Genomic DNA, 17,946 nt, shown 5'->3' on the forward strand with positions numbered 1-17,946 from the left:
AATTTTATAAAACATTGACTGACTGTTTGGTGCCTCTTCTGCTCCGAGCCTTTATTTCTTTCTCCCCTGACGTCTTGTTCCCCTCTGGCTCCACCTTGACCCATGTTACGGTCATCCCTAAATCAGGCAAGGATCCTCAGCTCTGCTCCAGTTATCACCCCATCTCCTTGCTCAACATAGACCTGAAAATGTATGCCAAATTGCTAGTTAACAGATTGAATAAACATCTCCCTAACTTAGTCCATACAGATCAGGTGGGATTTGTGCCTGGTCGGGAGGACGCGCGATAATACCCTTAAAACTTTAGATATTATCCATCATGCCCTGACTCACCACATCCCCCTCATGATCCTGTCTCTAGATGCCGAAAAGGCATTTGACAGGATATCCTGGCCCGCCCTTCGCCCTAGAAAAATAAAAGAATGTTCAAAAAATGATGCTAACATAAAGCAGACATGTGAACCAATAACTAATTTGTGTTATATTACTATCTGTCTTACAAGCAAAGCCATTCAAATTTAGAAAAATGCTAATTTTTTAAAATTTTCTCTAAATTTTGGTGTTTTTCACAAATAAACACTGAACGTATAGACCAAATTTTACCACTAACAGAAAAGTACAATGTCTCAGAATCGCTTGGATAAATAAAACAATTCCAAAGTTAGTACCACATAAAGTGACACGTCAGATTTGAAGAAATTGGCCTGGTCCTTAACCCCTTAAGGACTGAGCCATTTTTTTCTTTTTCATTTTTGTTTTTCACTCCCCAACTTCCAAGAGCTATAACTTGTTTATTTTTCCCACCAAGAGAGTGGTGTGAGGACTTATTTTTTTCTTGAGGAGTTGCAGTTTCTATTGGCACCATTTAAAGTACAATATAATGTACTGAGAAATTGGAAAAAAATTTGCAGGCTGAAATTGGAAAAATCTGATTCCTACATTGTTTTTTTGTTTTCATTTTTACGGCTGCAGTAAAAACAACAACGTAACTTTATTCTGTGGCTCAGTAGGATTACGGTGATACCAAATTGATATAGTTTATATATACATATATATATATATATATATATATATATATATATATATATATTACTACTTTTTTTTTTTTTTAAACTATATTCGGAGAGCCATAACTTTATTTTTCAGTGGATTGAGCAGGATGAGGGCTTATTTTTTTGCGGGATAAGCTATCGTTTTTATTGGTACAATTTTTTGGTACAACTTTTTGATCATTTTTTATTACCGTGTGTTTACCGTGCGAGTTAAATAATGGTATTTTATAATTGTTTGGATTTTACGGACGCAGCAATACCAATTTTGTTTATTTTTTACATTACTTTAGAGGAAACATTTTTTCACTACTAATAAAATTTGTAAAAAAAAGTTTAATAAAGTTATTAGCACACCTAGGGGACATTATACAGATCCTTCTCAATGAATTAGAATATCATCAAAAAGTTTATTTATTTGAGTAATTTAATTCAAAAAGTGAAACTCATACATTATATAGATTCATTACACATGCTATTCCCAGCATTTTTTTCTTTTAATGTTGATGATTATGGCTAACAATTCATGAAAACCCAAAATTTAGTCTCTCAGAAAACTAGAATATTATATAAGCCCAATTTCAAAAATGATATTTAATAGCGAAATGTTGGCCTACTGAAAAGTATGTACAGTATATGCATTAAATACTTGCTCGGGTCTCCTTTTGCATTAATTACTGCATCAATGCGGCGTGGCATGGAGGCGATCAGCCTGTGGCACTGCTGATGTGTTATGGAAGCCCAGGTTGCTTTGATAGCGGCCTTCATCTTGTCTGCATTGTTGGGTCTGGAGTCTCTCATCTTCCTCTTGATAATACCCCATAGATTCTCGATGGGGTTTAGGTCAGGCAAGTTTGCTGGCCAATCAAGCACAGTGATACTGTGGTTATTAAACCAGGTATTGCTACTTTTGGCAGTGTGGGCAGGTGCCAAGTCTTGCTGGAAAATGAAATCAGCATCTCCATAAAGCTTGTCAGCAGAGGGAAGCATGACGTGCTCAAAAATTTCCTGGTAGACGGCTGCGTTTACTCTGGACTTGATATAACACAGTGGACCAACACCAGCGGATGACATGGCCCCCCAAACCATCACTGACTGTGGAAACTTCACACTAGACCGCAAGGAACTGAGATTGAGTACTTCTCCACTCTTCCTCCAGTCTCTGGGACCTTGATTTCCAAATGAAATGCAAAATTTACTTTCAAATGAAAACATGACTTTGGACCACTGAGCAACAGACCAGTCCTTTTTCTCCTCAGCTCAGGTAAGACGCTTCTGATGTTGTCTCTGGGTCATGAGTGGCTTGACACATGGAATGTGACAATTTTACCCCATGTCCTGGATACGTCTGTGTGTGGTGGCTCTTGAAGCACTGACTCCAGCCGCAGTCCACACCTTGTGAATCTCCCCCAGATTCTTGAATGGCCTTTTCTTGACAATCCTTTTGAGGCTATGGTTATCCCTGTTGCTTGTGCACCTTTTTCTACCACACTTTTTCCTTCATCTCAACTTTCCAATAATATGCTTGGATACAGCACTGTGAACAGACAGCTTCTTTAGCAATGTCATTTTGTGGCTTACTCTCCTTGTGAAGGGTGTCAATGACTGTCTTCTGGATAATTGTCAAGTCAGCAGTCTTCCGCATGATTGTATAGCCTACTGAACCAGACTGTTGCACCATTTAAAGGCTTAGAAAACCTTTGCAGGTGTTTTGCATTGATTAGCTGATTAGAGTGTGACACCAGGAGTCTACAATCTTCAACTTTTACCCAATATTCAAATTTTCTGACAGACTAAATTTTGGGTTTTCATTAACTGTTAGCCATAATCTTTAACATTAAAAGAAAAAAAATGCTGGAAATAGATTACTCTGTGTGTAATGAATCTATATAATATGGATTTCACTTTTTGAATTGAATTACTGAAATAAATTAAGTTTTTGATGATATTCTAATTCATTGACAAGGACCTGTATTGTAATTTTTAAAGGGTTCTGTTAAGTCGTGCCGTTATACTCGGGTGTCAGCTGTAAAACACAGCTGACACCCGCTGAGTATAAAGCACGCTCAGTCCGTGAGCACACTCCATACTTCCCTATGACGCTTATCATGTACATCAGAATGCGTCAAGGGGTTAGGGCAAAACAGTCTGTGTCCTCATGGGTTTAACTTTGTAACTTGCCTCGTACTTTTGTGACTGCCTCCAGGTTGGTTGTGCACTCCTTCCATCTGCCCAATGTGGTTTTTAGTATACCCTAGTATACTGAGTTAATAGAGGGGGGTACCCCTATTCAGAATCTTTAGCTCTTGGTCTCTCGCTCTGGAGGACCTGTCCTGTCCTGCATTACACAGACAACGTATTGCCTTGAATAGGCACTGTGTAATGCTTAATTTCCTCTGTGGTGGTGCTGCATGGAAATTGAACACGTACTGCCAGGTTTCCCCACAGGTTACAGCGGACTGTAGAGTGCCAAAACAGGGGGACATTTTGTGATTCTCTTATCGTCAAGGGACTGTTCTAACAAGTAAGGATTGTCCAAAGCGGAGAACCCCTCTCAGTAGTGCAGATTAAAGCTGGTTCCTACCTAAATTGATCAAATTTTGTAAGCCTATTCTAAAGATGTGAGTCTCCTGTTATATAGATATAATCTTATTGTAGGCACCAGTCTGACTGCTGTAGTGGCAGGTGGACTCACATAATTTGAACAAAATGTGCTCTAAGAGACTCATATTTAAAGTATAAAATAGAAATAATGCAATATAGAAAATAATTTAAATATTTAAGGCTTGCATATATCTTATTGTCCGCAGGGTGATGCTGGATCTTAGTGTGCGATCACATAAAAATTGAATCTGCAAATTTTTCTCACTTTGCTAGAAAGATGTTGGCCGGCTAAGGCTACGTTTAAAAAAGCAGAAAAATCTGTAGAAAATCCGCTTGTTATACATGAGGATTTTGCTGCGGAATTTGTTGTGAATTTCACTCCTCTGATTGAAAGAAGGGAAATCCGCTGGGAAAATCTGCACCAGAAATTGACATGCAGAAAATTTTTAAATCCACAGCGCAGGCCAAACTCTGCTTACAATTTTTTGCAGCGTGTGGATGACTTGTTTTGATATCTCATCCACTTTGCTGCTACTGTAATACGCTGGAGATTTTCCTTCTGCAAATATGGATGGAAAATATAGCTATATCGCTAGTGCAGTGTAAATGAATGGAGAGAAGTGTATGACGCTGATTGGTCAGCATCATACATTCCTCTGTACAATGCCCACTTGGTCATATAGTAAAACACGCCCAGTTGTCCATTGGGAAACTCATTAGCATAAAGCTAATATAGGTCATAACTCCGTAAAAAATTATCGTTTTTCTAAATAAAAAACACTGCTGTAATCTACATTACAGAGCCGATCACATCATGTACAATATAGGCCACTTATAATGTGGTGACAGAGCCTCTTTAAAAAGAACAGTAAAAACAACAGAGTTAAGTGTAATGTAGTATGTCTACTCTTATCATGGCTTCTGATGATATGATCATTAGGATGCCCATGTGTTTTTACGTAATTAAAATTCACTTTCATAAGCAAGTGGAAATTATATTTTATGGCTTTCTTGTAAATTTTACAATACACTAGAAATGACTTCTCATTAAGAATAGATGTTTATATCTTCAAAATGAAAAATAAAACAGCAATAATATTCTCACGCTTGATGGATGATTTTTCAGCACTTATAATCATTTAAAGCATAGCAGGTATTCCTACTGTTCCATGATTGTATGGCCTTTAAGAGTCCTATTTTTTAAAGTTATATATATGGTATCTGTTACAAGAAAGGTCACTGGTACTTATTAATAATGTTTTATCTAAAAGAAGTGGTGCTTTAAAGTTTTTGAATAATTAAGAATTTTTTTAATTCCTGGTCTTCATCTTAGTCATACATCAGGTAAAGATATACTCCTATAAAGAACTTCAGTGTTTCTATTCTACAATTGTCAGGGTAGTAGTGTGCAGTAGTAACTAAATCATACCTATTATGAATGAATAAGAAAACTGTTCATATCAATATCATACTCATATCCTCACCAGCAAAGTAATTTGAGAGTTCAACAGAGAACATCGACTGTCTGAAGGACTAAGAGTTTATACCGATGAGGGCCCAAGTTTCATTCCAAAACAGTCAGACTGATAAATACTGCAATGATCCACTCAACATTGCTGGTTCACGGCAAGGCTCTGGCCACATAACATTTTTGCTTACATCAGACTCAGGACCATAATAAAGGAGAGGCAAGAGGGGAAATGCCCAAGGGACCTCCATACACTCCCTTCCAGTTAAAAAAAAAATGTAATTAAAAAATTCTGTACTGCTAACTAGCACAAATCCGGTGGCTAGGCATGTATGTTTAATGTAATAGCAAGGGAATGTTCACACGCTTAACAACGTCTGAAAATACAGAGCTGTTTTCATGGGAAAACAGCTCCTGATTTTCAGCAGTTTTTTAATCAAACTCGCGTTTTTTGCTGTGTTTTTGGAGCTGTCTTTCTATTGAGTCAATGAGAAACGGCTCCAAAAACGTCTCAAGAAGTGACATGCACTTCTTTTTACGGGGCGTCTTTTTACGCACCGTTTTTTGAAAATGAGGATCAGAACGCCGGAACATCGGAACAGAACACCGTATTTCTGATTGAAATCAATGGGCAGATGTTTGTAGGCGTTCTGCTTCCACTTTCTCATCAGTTTTTCGGGACGTTTACGTTAAACCAGGGGCGTAACTAAAGGCTCATGGGCCCTGATGCAAAAGTCCTTCTTGGGGCCCCCCCAACTTCTTCTTATGGCCAATGGCCCGCAGATTTCAGCTGCATCGCTGGGTCTCCTAAGTGACCCAACGATGCAACACTAGCAGCAAGGGGCATCACTCAGGCCTTAAAACGTCAGGGGCAATAGCCCCAATACATATGCCCCCCCAAAAAAAAAATGCTTGTGCATGCAGCATATATATATATATATATATATATATACATACATACATACACACACATATACATACAGTGAAGGAAATAAGTATTTGATCCCCTGCTGATTTTGTAAGTTTGCCCACTGTCAAAGACATGAACAGTCTAGAATTTTTAGGCTAGGTTAATTTTACCAGTGAGAGATAGATTATATAAAAAAAAAAAAAAAAAAAATCACATTGTCAAAATTATATATATTTATTTGCATTGTGCACAGAGAAATAAGTATTTGATCCCTTTGGCAAACAAGACTTAATACTTGGTGGCAAAACCCTTGTTGGCAAGCACAGCAGTCAGACATTTTTAGTAGTTGATGATGAGGTTTGCACACATGTTAGATGGAATTTTGGCCCACTCCTCTTTGCAGATCATCTGTAAATCATTAAGATTTCGAGGCTGTCGCTTGGCAACTCGGATCTTCAGCTCCCTCCATAAGTTTTCGATGGGATTAAGGTCTGGAGACTGGCTAGGCCACTCCATGACCTTAATGTGCTTCTTTTTGAGCCACTCCTTTGTTGCCTTGGCTGTATGTTTCGGGTAATTGTCGTGCTGGAAGACCCAGCCACGAGCCATTTTTAATGTCCTGGTGGAGGGAAGGAGGTTGTCACTCAGGATTTGACGGTACATGGCTCCATCCATTCTCCCATTGATGCGGTGAAGTAGTCCTGTGCCCTTAGCAGAGAAACACCCCCAAAACATAATGTTTCCACCTCCATGCTTGACAGTGGGGACGGTGTTCTTTGGATCATAGGCAGCATTTCTCTTCCTCCAAAAACGGCGAGTTGAGTTAATGCCAAAGAGCTCAATTTTAGTCTCATCTGACCACAGCACCTTCTCCCAATCACTCTCAGAATCATCCAGATGTTCATTTGCAAACTTCAGATGGGCCTGTACATGTGCCTTCTTGAGCAGGGGGACCTTGCGGGCACTGCAGGATTTTAATCCATTACGGCGTAATGTGTTACCAATGGTTTTCTTGGTGACTGTAGTCCCAGCTGCCTTGAGATCATTAACAAGTTCCCCCCGTGTAGTTTTCGGCTGAGCTCTCACCGTCCTCAGGATCAAGGATACCTCACGAGGTGAGATTTTGCATGGAGCCCCAGATCGATGTCGATTGACAGTCATTTTGTATGTCTTCCATTTTCTTACTATTGCACCAACAGTTGTCTCCTTCTCACCCAGCGTCTTACTTATGGTTTTGTAGCCCATTCCAGCCTTGTGCAGGTCTATGATCTTGTCCCTGACATCCTTAGAAAGCTCTTTGGTCTTGCCCATGTTGTAGAGGTTAGAGTCAGACTGATTAATTGAGTCTGTGGACAGGAGTCTTTTATACAGGTGACCATGTAAGACAGCTGTCTTTAATGCAGGCACCAAGTTGATTTGGAGCGTGTAACTGGTCTGGAGGAGGCTGAACTCTTAATGGTTGGTAGGGGATCAAATACTTATTTCTCTGTGCACAATGCAAATAAATATATATAATTTTGACAATGTGATTTTCTTTTTTTTTTTTTATATAATCTATCTCTCACTGGTAAAATTAACCTAGCCTAAAAATTCTAGACTGTTCATGACTTTGACAGTGGGCAAACTTCCAAAATCAGCAAGGGATCAAATACTTATTTCCTCCACTGTATATATATAATGACCATATAACAAAGTAACGGCACCAGGACTTCAAGATAGATGAAACAGGGTGGATTTATTCACCTCAAGGAAGCGACGTTACAGCAGATGCAACTGCCTTTCTCAAGCTGCTAGTAGCTTGAGAAAGGCAGTTGCATCTGCCGAAACATCGCTCACTTGAGGTGATTAAATCCACACTGTTTCATCTATCTTGAAGTCCTGGTGCCGTTACTTTGTTCTATGGTCATTTTGTATTGAAATTTGGGAACTAATTCATCCCCTGGAAACGAGCACATGGCCTAATCTACGGTATGCTGGAGTGCTGAGTCCATTTGCTTTTGGACTGTAGATAGAAATATAGATAGATAGATAGATAGATAGATAGATAGATAGATAGATAGATAGATAGATAGATAGATAGATAGATAGATGGATGGATGGATAGATAGATAGATAGATAGATAGATAGATAGATAGATAGATAGATAGATAGATAGATAGATAGATAGATAGATAGAGATAGGAGACAGCATATCTATAGCACAACGACCCTATAGCTATGCATAGGATTAGACAGTATGATATCACGGACAATCCAAATCAATCAACCAACACCTCAAGTAATTTCATCACTACCAATCCGAAATTTTATCCCATAATGTCGAGGACTGAATCCATGGACCATTTCCAAACGGTGATCGAAAGAGAATTCCAAGATCTATCGGACAGACTCAAAGAAGAGAAAAATTAGTCCAATCTTCCCACCAGATTAAAAAAAGCAGTTAAATCACTTAAGGACAATAAAGAACTTATCATCAAAATGTCCGACAAGGGAGGCAGTATAGCAGTCATGAATAAAAAAGATTACAAGGAATTAGTATTAGATCTAATGTCAGATGAAAATACCTATAAACGATTAGACCAGACATGGGCAAACTACGGCCCGCGGGCCACATACGGCCCGTTAGGCTTTTTAATCCGGCCCGCCAAACTTGTCCAAATTATAGTAAAAACCTCCTTTTTTTTCCCCTTTCCCTGCAATGCCCACGTTTTCCCAATAGATGGCGCACTCAAAACACATTGACCGTTGTTAATGTGGCGCGTATTTCTCTTTATTTCACTTTAATTTTCACTTCGTTTCACGTCACCATTAAGCCCTTCTGTGAAAATGAGCGGACCAAAGAGAAGGAAAGTGGATTTTGCGGAGTTTAACACAAGTAGATATTATTGAGCTTGAGTATTTCGTTGTGTAATAATATGTGTAATAATATGTTTTGAATGTTGAAAGTGATTCCATTTTTCAATAAATGTTGATTTCTTTAACTTTGCACCTTCGATTGAAACTTATTAAAAACAGACGCAATCTTGATAAATCACAGTGCGTATGTTATTTTAATCTATTTACATTTCCTCCTCCCAGTATCTGCGAAATAGTATGTAAAAGCCATATCTTGCATATTCCTTGAGACAAATTTATTAACTGATAAGGGCTATTTTTCACATTTGAAAGACAGTTAATAAATTGGGTTGTAGTGTTCTTACTGTGCTATGAGGTTTGCACACACTACATTTAATGCTTTAGTATATCCGGCCCAAACACTCCCTCCAAATGCTCCTGGCCCGGCCCCTCTGTCAAATTTTAGAACCCATTGTGGCCCGCGAGTCAAAAAGTTTGCCCACCCCTGGATTAGACAATAACTCCACTGAAAAAATACAAACCACAATGAAACAGTTATTAAATGAAGGTTTAAGAGGTGGATTCATCACACAAAAACAGCTAGAGTACATCGACGTTGAACATCCAATCATGCCAATCATACATGCCCTTCTTAAAATACACAAAAATATTAACCCCCCACCAATGCGACCAATTGTATCAGGAATTGGGTCCCTCTTAGAAAAACTATCGGAGTGGCTTGATGCCCTCTTGCAACCGTTGGCCCAACGAACACCAGGTTTTCTTAAAGACAACCGTGATTTTCTGTGTTCCCTTCACAACAAAATTTGGAACAAAAACCATGTGTGGCTAACATGTGATGTGGTCTCCTTATATACATGCATTCCACACCAGGTCGCACATGCAGCTTTAAAACATCATCTAGCCACACACAGCACTTACAGTAAAAGCTTTCAAATATATATTCTAGATATATTAATGTTTTTAATGCTACACAACCATTTCCAGTTTGACGACAAATTTTATTTACAGCTAAAAGGCGTTTCCATGGGAGCTAAATTCTCCACTTCTATAGCAAATTTAGTCATGGCTTGGTGGGAAGAATCATCTATCTTTTCCACCAACAACCCTTTTGGAGACAACATTGAATGGTATGGCAGATACATAGACGATCTCCTATTCATATGGAGCGGAGATGTGTCTGTCATACCCACATTTGTGGAGTTCCTCAACCACAATCCATATAACCTTAAATTTACTTATATCTACGACAAAACCAACATCACATTTCTAGATTTGGAACTAAAAGGAGAAGAGGGAAGATCTATAGAAACAAAAACTCACCACAAACCCATAACCGGCAACACCATACTGCATGCAAGCAGCAACCATTCAAAGCAGACCATCATGTCCATCCCTGTTGGGGAGATCTACCGAGCCAAAAGAAACTGCAGCTCACACAATCAATACATCACGGAACAAAAACAAATACATGCCAGGCTCCACAACAGAGGGTACCCTAACTGGTCCCTCAATAGAGCAGACAACATCACCGCGAAGATACCCAGAGTCAACCTACTCAAATAGTCTAATCAGTCTAAAAAAATCAGACTATGATAAGCCAACCTTGGTTCTACAACAGAGCAATCAATTTCCAGAGATTAAAAAAACTGTAAATAAGTATTTACCCATTTTAATGGTGGACGACAGTCTACGAACCATTCTCAAGGGGGGATGTAGTGTAGTGGCCCGAAAGGCATCTTCACTCGGTAGTTTCCTTTCCCCTTCCTTCTTCACCTCAAACGAAACAAAAACTACCTGGCTGGAAAACAAAGGTTTTTTCAAATGTGGACATCACCCATGCAAAGTGTGCTCCTACGTTAATCCAACTAAAACATTCTCCAATTCAAGCAACACCGACACATTTACAGTACAAAATTACATAAACTGCAAAACCGAATCAGTCATCTATGTGATCGAATGTATCAAATGTAATTTAAAATATGTAGGATGCACCAGTCGAAAATTCAAGATCAGAATACTGGAACATTTAAGCTACATCAGAAACCCCAATATTAGCAATATTTCAAATGCGGCTAAACATTTCATCCATCATCACAATAGAACAGCCAAGACATTAAAATGTTATGCAATAGAAAAAATCCATGCCCCCCCCCCCAAAAGAGGAGGGGACCTCAAACACAAAATTCACGGGAGAGAAGCATACTGGATCTATAGGTTGAAAACACGAGTCCCTGACGGCCTTAATTTAAAGAAAGAACTGATGTTCCACTATTAAACACACTGCAACAGACACAGTGTTTTTTTCTCTGACCTACCCACATGCAAGTCACCATAGCATTGCTCATAATAAGCTTTCAAATGGTCAAATGGCCAGCCATAATAACATATAACCAAGACAGATTCATGTCTACCATACCTCTGCTAGACTTCTTCCTTTCCTCTTTTTCCAGCGCAATATAATATGTATTGATAATATAAATATAATAGCAAGAAATAAATAATAAAAAATTGTTTATTTTCCCTGGCATGCCTGAATACATAACCAACTACAATAACAGAAAACTTACCTGCCAAAACCCCATAATTGTCTCTTTTTGTTTATTTCTATTTTTAACCAGCTACACATGCACACATTTGTGACATGTAAGTTTTTAGCCATCCTATTCACACTTCCTTTTACTTAGTTTCAAGAATATTACTGACTATCTGGGTCTATGTACCGCTTAGATTACCAAAACATAATTGTAATCACGACCTCAATAACATAATAGTTCTGATTTTTAAATAAATGCAATAATATGCAATCCACACCAAATAAACTTCTCAAACCAGGGATTTTCCCCTACATTTAAACCCTTTTTTTTCCCACATGCTGGGACCGTAGAGATATAATAAAAAACTCCAACCCGCGTCTCGTTCCTAGAAGTGTTTTTCCCCAAATGTAATTCAGGATATCAGTTGGACCGTGTAAGCAATCTCAGCCAACATAATCTGACTTATAGATATCATTATAACACGATACAAAATAATGCAACCATAAACAAAATTAAGAGAATTCTCCATTTAAGTTGGAATATTAAGAAAACTCACCCTCTTGTCAACTCAGGGTTCTTACATCTCCACGGCAGATTTTAGTTTCGTACTTCAGCTCCTGTTTGCGTTCCAAGGGATTCTCCCTACCTGGAACGCAATCAAGAGACACATGTCGGACCGGATACAAAGCCCAGCAGCACACGTCAGTATTTTAGCATAAGCCATGAGTAAGGACGCAGGAAGCGTCTGAAACGCGTAGGCTATCTACACCATTGAAACCTCCCTCCATACTAAGATACTATCCTGCCGATTTTGTTTTTAAATGACAAAATAAAACTTGGAAAAAGTTTCCTTTTTACCTACATCAGCGCTGGATCCAATTTCTTTTCTTTGTTTCAACTTCCTGTTCGTGTGCCGACACGAGGACCCGAGCGCGATAAGCAGTGAAAGTCTGCATACAAGGTGAGCTGGAGGCTTCCTCTTTTTTCTTCCAGTATGATATCACATATGATAGACTTTATCACAAATGATAGACTTCGATATAGGGCCCAGCTCGCTGACATTGCAGCTCCAGCCCTGGACCCAGGAAACGTAAGTATAATTATTGCCTTGCTATTTTATGCATTACCAATTTTTTTGGGTGCGATTGTGTTTTTTTACAGGTTCGGTTGTTGGGCTTCTTCGAATTCGAGGACTACTTCACTGACTAAATTTTTTTCTTCTCAATAAAATGGTTAATGATTGTGTGAATTTCTTTAAAATATTTTTCTATGTCCTTGTATTATTTTAGACTTTATTACTACCGCCTTAATAATGGCTGCTGGCTGATTGACATCGTCCATTTCTAAGGCGGGGCTTAATGTTAGCCGATATAAAGGCTAGCACTAACCCCCAATATTACCCCGATACCCAGAGTCAGACAGGAGTTATTGGGTCCACCAGAGGAGATGATTCTAAGGGGCCCATGCTTCATCTATATAGAACATGTACATGTCCACTTTTCAGTTTATCATAGTCCTTGTTGTTATCATTGTTTGTTATCAATAAGGTCTAATAGGTATAGAAGATAGGAAGGGCTATCTTCTGCTGGACCTTTTCAGGCCCATTATTATGTTGGAGGCTGGTCCCACCGGAGGATCCTCTGGTTCTCTGGTGGGTCTGTCCGACACTGCTGGTACCCACCAGGGGTGCTGGGAAGAGCAGGGTGCGATCCAGTACCCGAACATCTATAGTGATGGTTGGGCACTGGGGCAGCAGCAGGCTGGTATTATTAGGCTGGGAAAGCCTTTTCCACCCTGGTAATGGTAGCCTGCTGCTGCTATGTTGTATATGGCTGGTTATGAAAAATGGGGGGACCCCTCATAGTTTTTTTCCATTCGATTATTTTTTTTTTAAAAGACATAATGCCCCCATAGCTGCCCCCACAGTATATTGCGACCCATAGCTGCCCCATACAGTATAATGCCCCATACAGTATAATGTACCCCATACAATATAATGCCCCCATACAGTATAATGCCCCATACAGTATAATGCCCCCCATAGCTGCCCAATACAGTATAATTCCCCCATACAGCAGAAGGCATCAATCAGCAGATGAACGAGCAAACGCTCGATCATTTGCTGGTCGTATAATTTTAAAAAAGTGAAATATTATAATTGTCGGCAGCACATCTTGGTGTGTAAACAGGGAGACGCGCTGGCAACATAATAATAATGTATGGGGCGAGCGATCGGAGTAATGACCGCTCGTCCCCATCCATAGCTCCATGTTACATGAGCAAGCGAGTGCCAATCAAAGGTCTGGTTGATTGGCGCTCGCTGCATCGGCTTTAACTCCAGCACAGATTTCAATAGTGTGACCACTGCTGTAAATTAACAAAATACATATACTATTAATGTACAAATGACCAAGAGATAAAGCAAATGAATACATTGAAAAAAATCAATGCCTTAGAGTTGCATAAAGTGCAATTTCTTAATATAATGCTTTTATTGGAATCCTCATTGTGATAATGAGCTGGGCCAAAACCACTGTGATTTTTATTTTGGCTCCCATAGAAGGTTTTTGCCTGTTTTTCATAAGATGCTAAATGTCAAATAAGTAGCAATATAAGAGAGGAGAATGTATCCCTGCATAGTGAGTAGATGTAATATTCAGAAGATGAAAGAACAGGGGCAGATTATAGAGAGGACTAAATGGGCAAGTGTCCAGGGACCTCCAACAACTAAGGTCCCTCACCACTTAGTTTCCCTCTAGTCCTTCCTAGACACTCCCAGCATCAATGCATGGAAGTTTTGAAAAATGTAAAGTATACCACCAACTATATAAAAAGGTTTCATACATGCCAGAAGAGGTGACTATGCATTATCTACTCATTTTCACTAAGGGTTAAGTTTCGTTGTTCCCAGAACCCCCATTAGCCTGTACAACTAACTACCGTGTTTCCCCGATAGTAAGACACCCCCGATTGTAAGACGTATCGGGGGTTTCAGGGGGGTCGGCTAATATAAGCCGTACCCCGAAAGTAAGACATATGTCTTACTTTCGGGGAAACACGGGGGTATTGCCGCCTCCTGCCCACTTCCGCGCCGCCCCCCTCTCCATACGTCACCGCGCCGGATATATCCGTCCTCAGCAGCTGCTAGTTCGCGCAGGAGGACGGATATATCCGTCCTGTGATGGCGCGGGTACTGAGACTGTACCCACGCGATCAGCGGCAGGAGCACGGCTGTTATACACAGCCTGGCTCCTGCTGCAACTGCCGGAATCGAAGCGCGCACCGATTCCGGCAGTTTAACCCATTAAATGCCGCTGTCAATAGTGACAGCGGCATTTAATGTGTTTGACAGAGGGGGGAGCTCCCTCTGTCACCCGATCGGCGCCCCCGCAAACAAATCGCGGGTCGCCGTCGGGTTTCCATGACAGCCGGGGGTCTAACAAAGACCCCCAGGTCTGCCTTCAGCATCTGCCTGTTAGGCGATGCCGGAGGCATGACCTAATAGGTTGCCTGTCAGTTTTACACTGACAGGCAATAATGCTTCGGTATACTAAGTATACCAAAGCATTATATATGCGATCGGCACATCGCATAGTGAAGTCCCCTGGTGGGACTAAAAAAAAAAATGTAAAACAGTTAAATAAAGTTTGTGAAAAAATAAATAAATAATAATTCGACAATTTTTTCCCAATATAAGACATACCCCGAAAGTAAGACATAGTGGGGCTTTTGGGGATAAAAAGAAAGTAAGACACTGTCTTACTTTCGGGGAAACACGGTAGAAGAAATCTGATGGCTGAGTATACCTTAGGGAGGGGGCTTAGCAGCTGACAGACATCATCTGCTTCAGCTTTAGGTCCCTATTAAGAAAAATATTGATCATGTTAAAATGTAACTTACTGAATGTTGTATTACGCAACAACAGACACCGGGGGACAGCGGTGCTGATCCATACACGTTAGATTAGTGTTTCCCAACCAGAGTTCCTTGCCTCACTTTAAATGCAGAAAAAAACTTCAAACTTCCTAGAAAACATTTGGCATGGGGTAAACAAAACTTTCCAAAAGTCTGAACCATTTAATGTTTCCTCTGCCTTCATATTGAATGCTTGGGAACGTGCGGATGTAACGAAATGCACATTGTGGTAAACTTGGCCCAACGTTATATTATACAGCAGGATCGAAGGGTGTATGAGACAAGAATGTGTATCGACTGTGCAATGAGGTTCTAAGTGCATATTTGCAGTGTGGTAGCAGTGACCTATCCATATTGGTGAGGGTTCACTGCTTTAGATACTTGTCGAGTCCTGTTAGCATCTGTTGGCTCTTCTGACAAGTATTTAATGTTTATGGCCCATTTGAATGGGTTATCCCATTAGGAAAACTTCTGTCCATATGCCCTGATAAGGGATATGAGCATAATAGAAAGGAGTTCCATGCTCAGGACCCCCCTCTATGAGCCGCAATAGAGAGCCACTGACAGCCACAGCAGATTCCGCTCTAGTGGATCTGAGCCGTCTATATATTACATGGTGGCTATTCATCTAAATGGCCAACATGGAATACTACATTTCCCATGCAGGGGCCATTGCAGGGGAAATAAGCAGCCAGCCGCATCATTTCCCGGCAAAATCTGAGTGTTTTCTAGGACCTTTACTGACAATGGGATTGGAGTATCAGAGGAATTGACTACATTGTACTTTGCACTTCTTGGAAGTTTAGCTGCAGAGCAAGGAAAGCTTTTGTACATTTTATTGACTGAACTGTAGAGATCGAGGAATGGGGAAAAAAAAAAGAACAATTCGAGGGTGAGAAAGTGAGAACTAATGCTATGACATTGTGAAGATAAGACTTACTTGTCACCAGGGAGATTTTCCAAAATAAATGAGATGAAAATTAGATTTCACATTTCATGAAAGTTACAATAAAGAGCTGACATTTATTGCATTGTAATTATACAAATTTGCTGCATATCACAATGCCTTGAGGAATGGTTAAATCCTATATAATAAAGGCACTGCCCAAGATATTGTAGCAAGAAACCGACATCATTGTAATGCAACACAATGTGTAGCTATAAACAGTATAAATAATAATGGTTCCTTAAGAGGTATCTAAATTTAAATTATTTTTCTAATACATTGGTATAATTTTAAATAGTTATTGCCTTGAAGAATAACACAAACTTAAAGCGGATTTGTCATCTTACAATACTGTATTCATGAGGGGAGTGCTCCCCGTCACTATCACCAGGGACTGATGGCCGCCATTTTTGTGCATGTATCAACAGCAGCCTTCAATTACACAGGGGGGGGGGGGCACGTACAGACTTTGCAATGTGTTCCTGGAGCATCATGTTACACCTCTGATGACAGCATTCATTATTGTACCTGCTTCTATGAATCTGCAATATTTATCATGCCCTTTCATACCGCTGCGCCCCTCTCTATATATAATTTTCCTCAAGGGTGACAGGAATTACAGGGAACCAAAGCAAATTGCAAAATAGGCACCACTCCAACTATAGCTCTGCCAATATACTATGCATTTATTAAAGTTATTGTCCTTGTTTTAGGTACAAAATTCTGCGCTGATTAATTTCATAATATACCTACATAAAGGAGCTCTGTTTTTCTGACTTGACAAATTATATAATTCTGGCTGCATGTCGACACCACTAGGGGAGCTAACTACATATGGATTTATATAGATAGTATTGAACGCATTTGAGTTGTATAAATCTGTATGCAGTGAGCTCCCCCTAATGGCGGCTGCAGGTAGGCACTATGACAGTGTCAGTTTGTCCTCAGATGATATATTAAATATAATGAGACTAAGATTCTCAAATCAAATCCCAACTAATATCTACTCCAAAATGTTTACTGCCACATGGGATTTGCACGTGACGAGCAGACTGCAAAGAGAGTTCTAAAGTTCACTGGCTGGAATAGAAGTCAAGAAGGACACAATGCTATTCATGCCTCATGAGGAAAAGTCAAAAGTTTTTGAAACGTATTGGCAGATTTTGTCTTCTATTGACTGGACTAAAAATAGCAGTGACATCACTTGAGCGTGCCAAAATGTTATGTATTGATATTTCGAACACCGCAGGCCGGGGCGTCCCGTAAGCCAATACAGTTATTGGAGCAGCATAGTGGTTTGGAGTATGAATCATACAAGTGGAAGGAGAAAAATACTACTTACCTGAGACGAGGACACTAACAACAAATCAGACAGGGAGAAAGCGGCTTTTGACAATTCGGCACAAGATTGTTAGTCACAAACTTTATATACCATCTGCCCACTGGGGTGGTTGTAACATATCATTAGTAGCAATATTTTCCACATACAGCAAGAGCCTGTTTAGAGGAAGGGTCCATGACTTTGGAGGGGTGCTCTGGCCGCAGGGGTAGTGAAGGGTTAACATAGTATGAAGGGGTTAAGCACATAAGTGTAAGTAGCGGGCTAGTGCCAGGAGTGAGAATTTCAAGGGGGTGAATTTGGAAAGAGAAAGGGGGGAGT

The sequence above is a fragment of the Rhinoderma darwinii genome, chromosome 1, assembly GCF_050947455.1.
Source record: "Rhinoderma darwinii isolate aRhiDar2 chromosome 1, aRhiDar2.hap1, whole genome shotgun sequence".
Taxonomy (NCBI): Eukaryota; Metazoa; Chordata; class Amphibia; order Anura; family Rhinodermatidae; genus Rhinoderma; species Rhinoderma darwinii.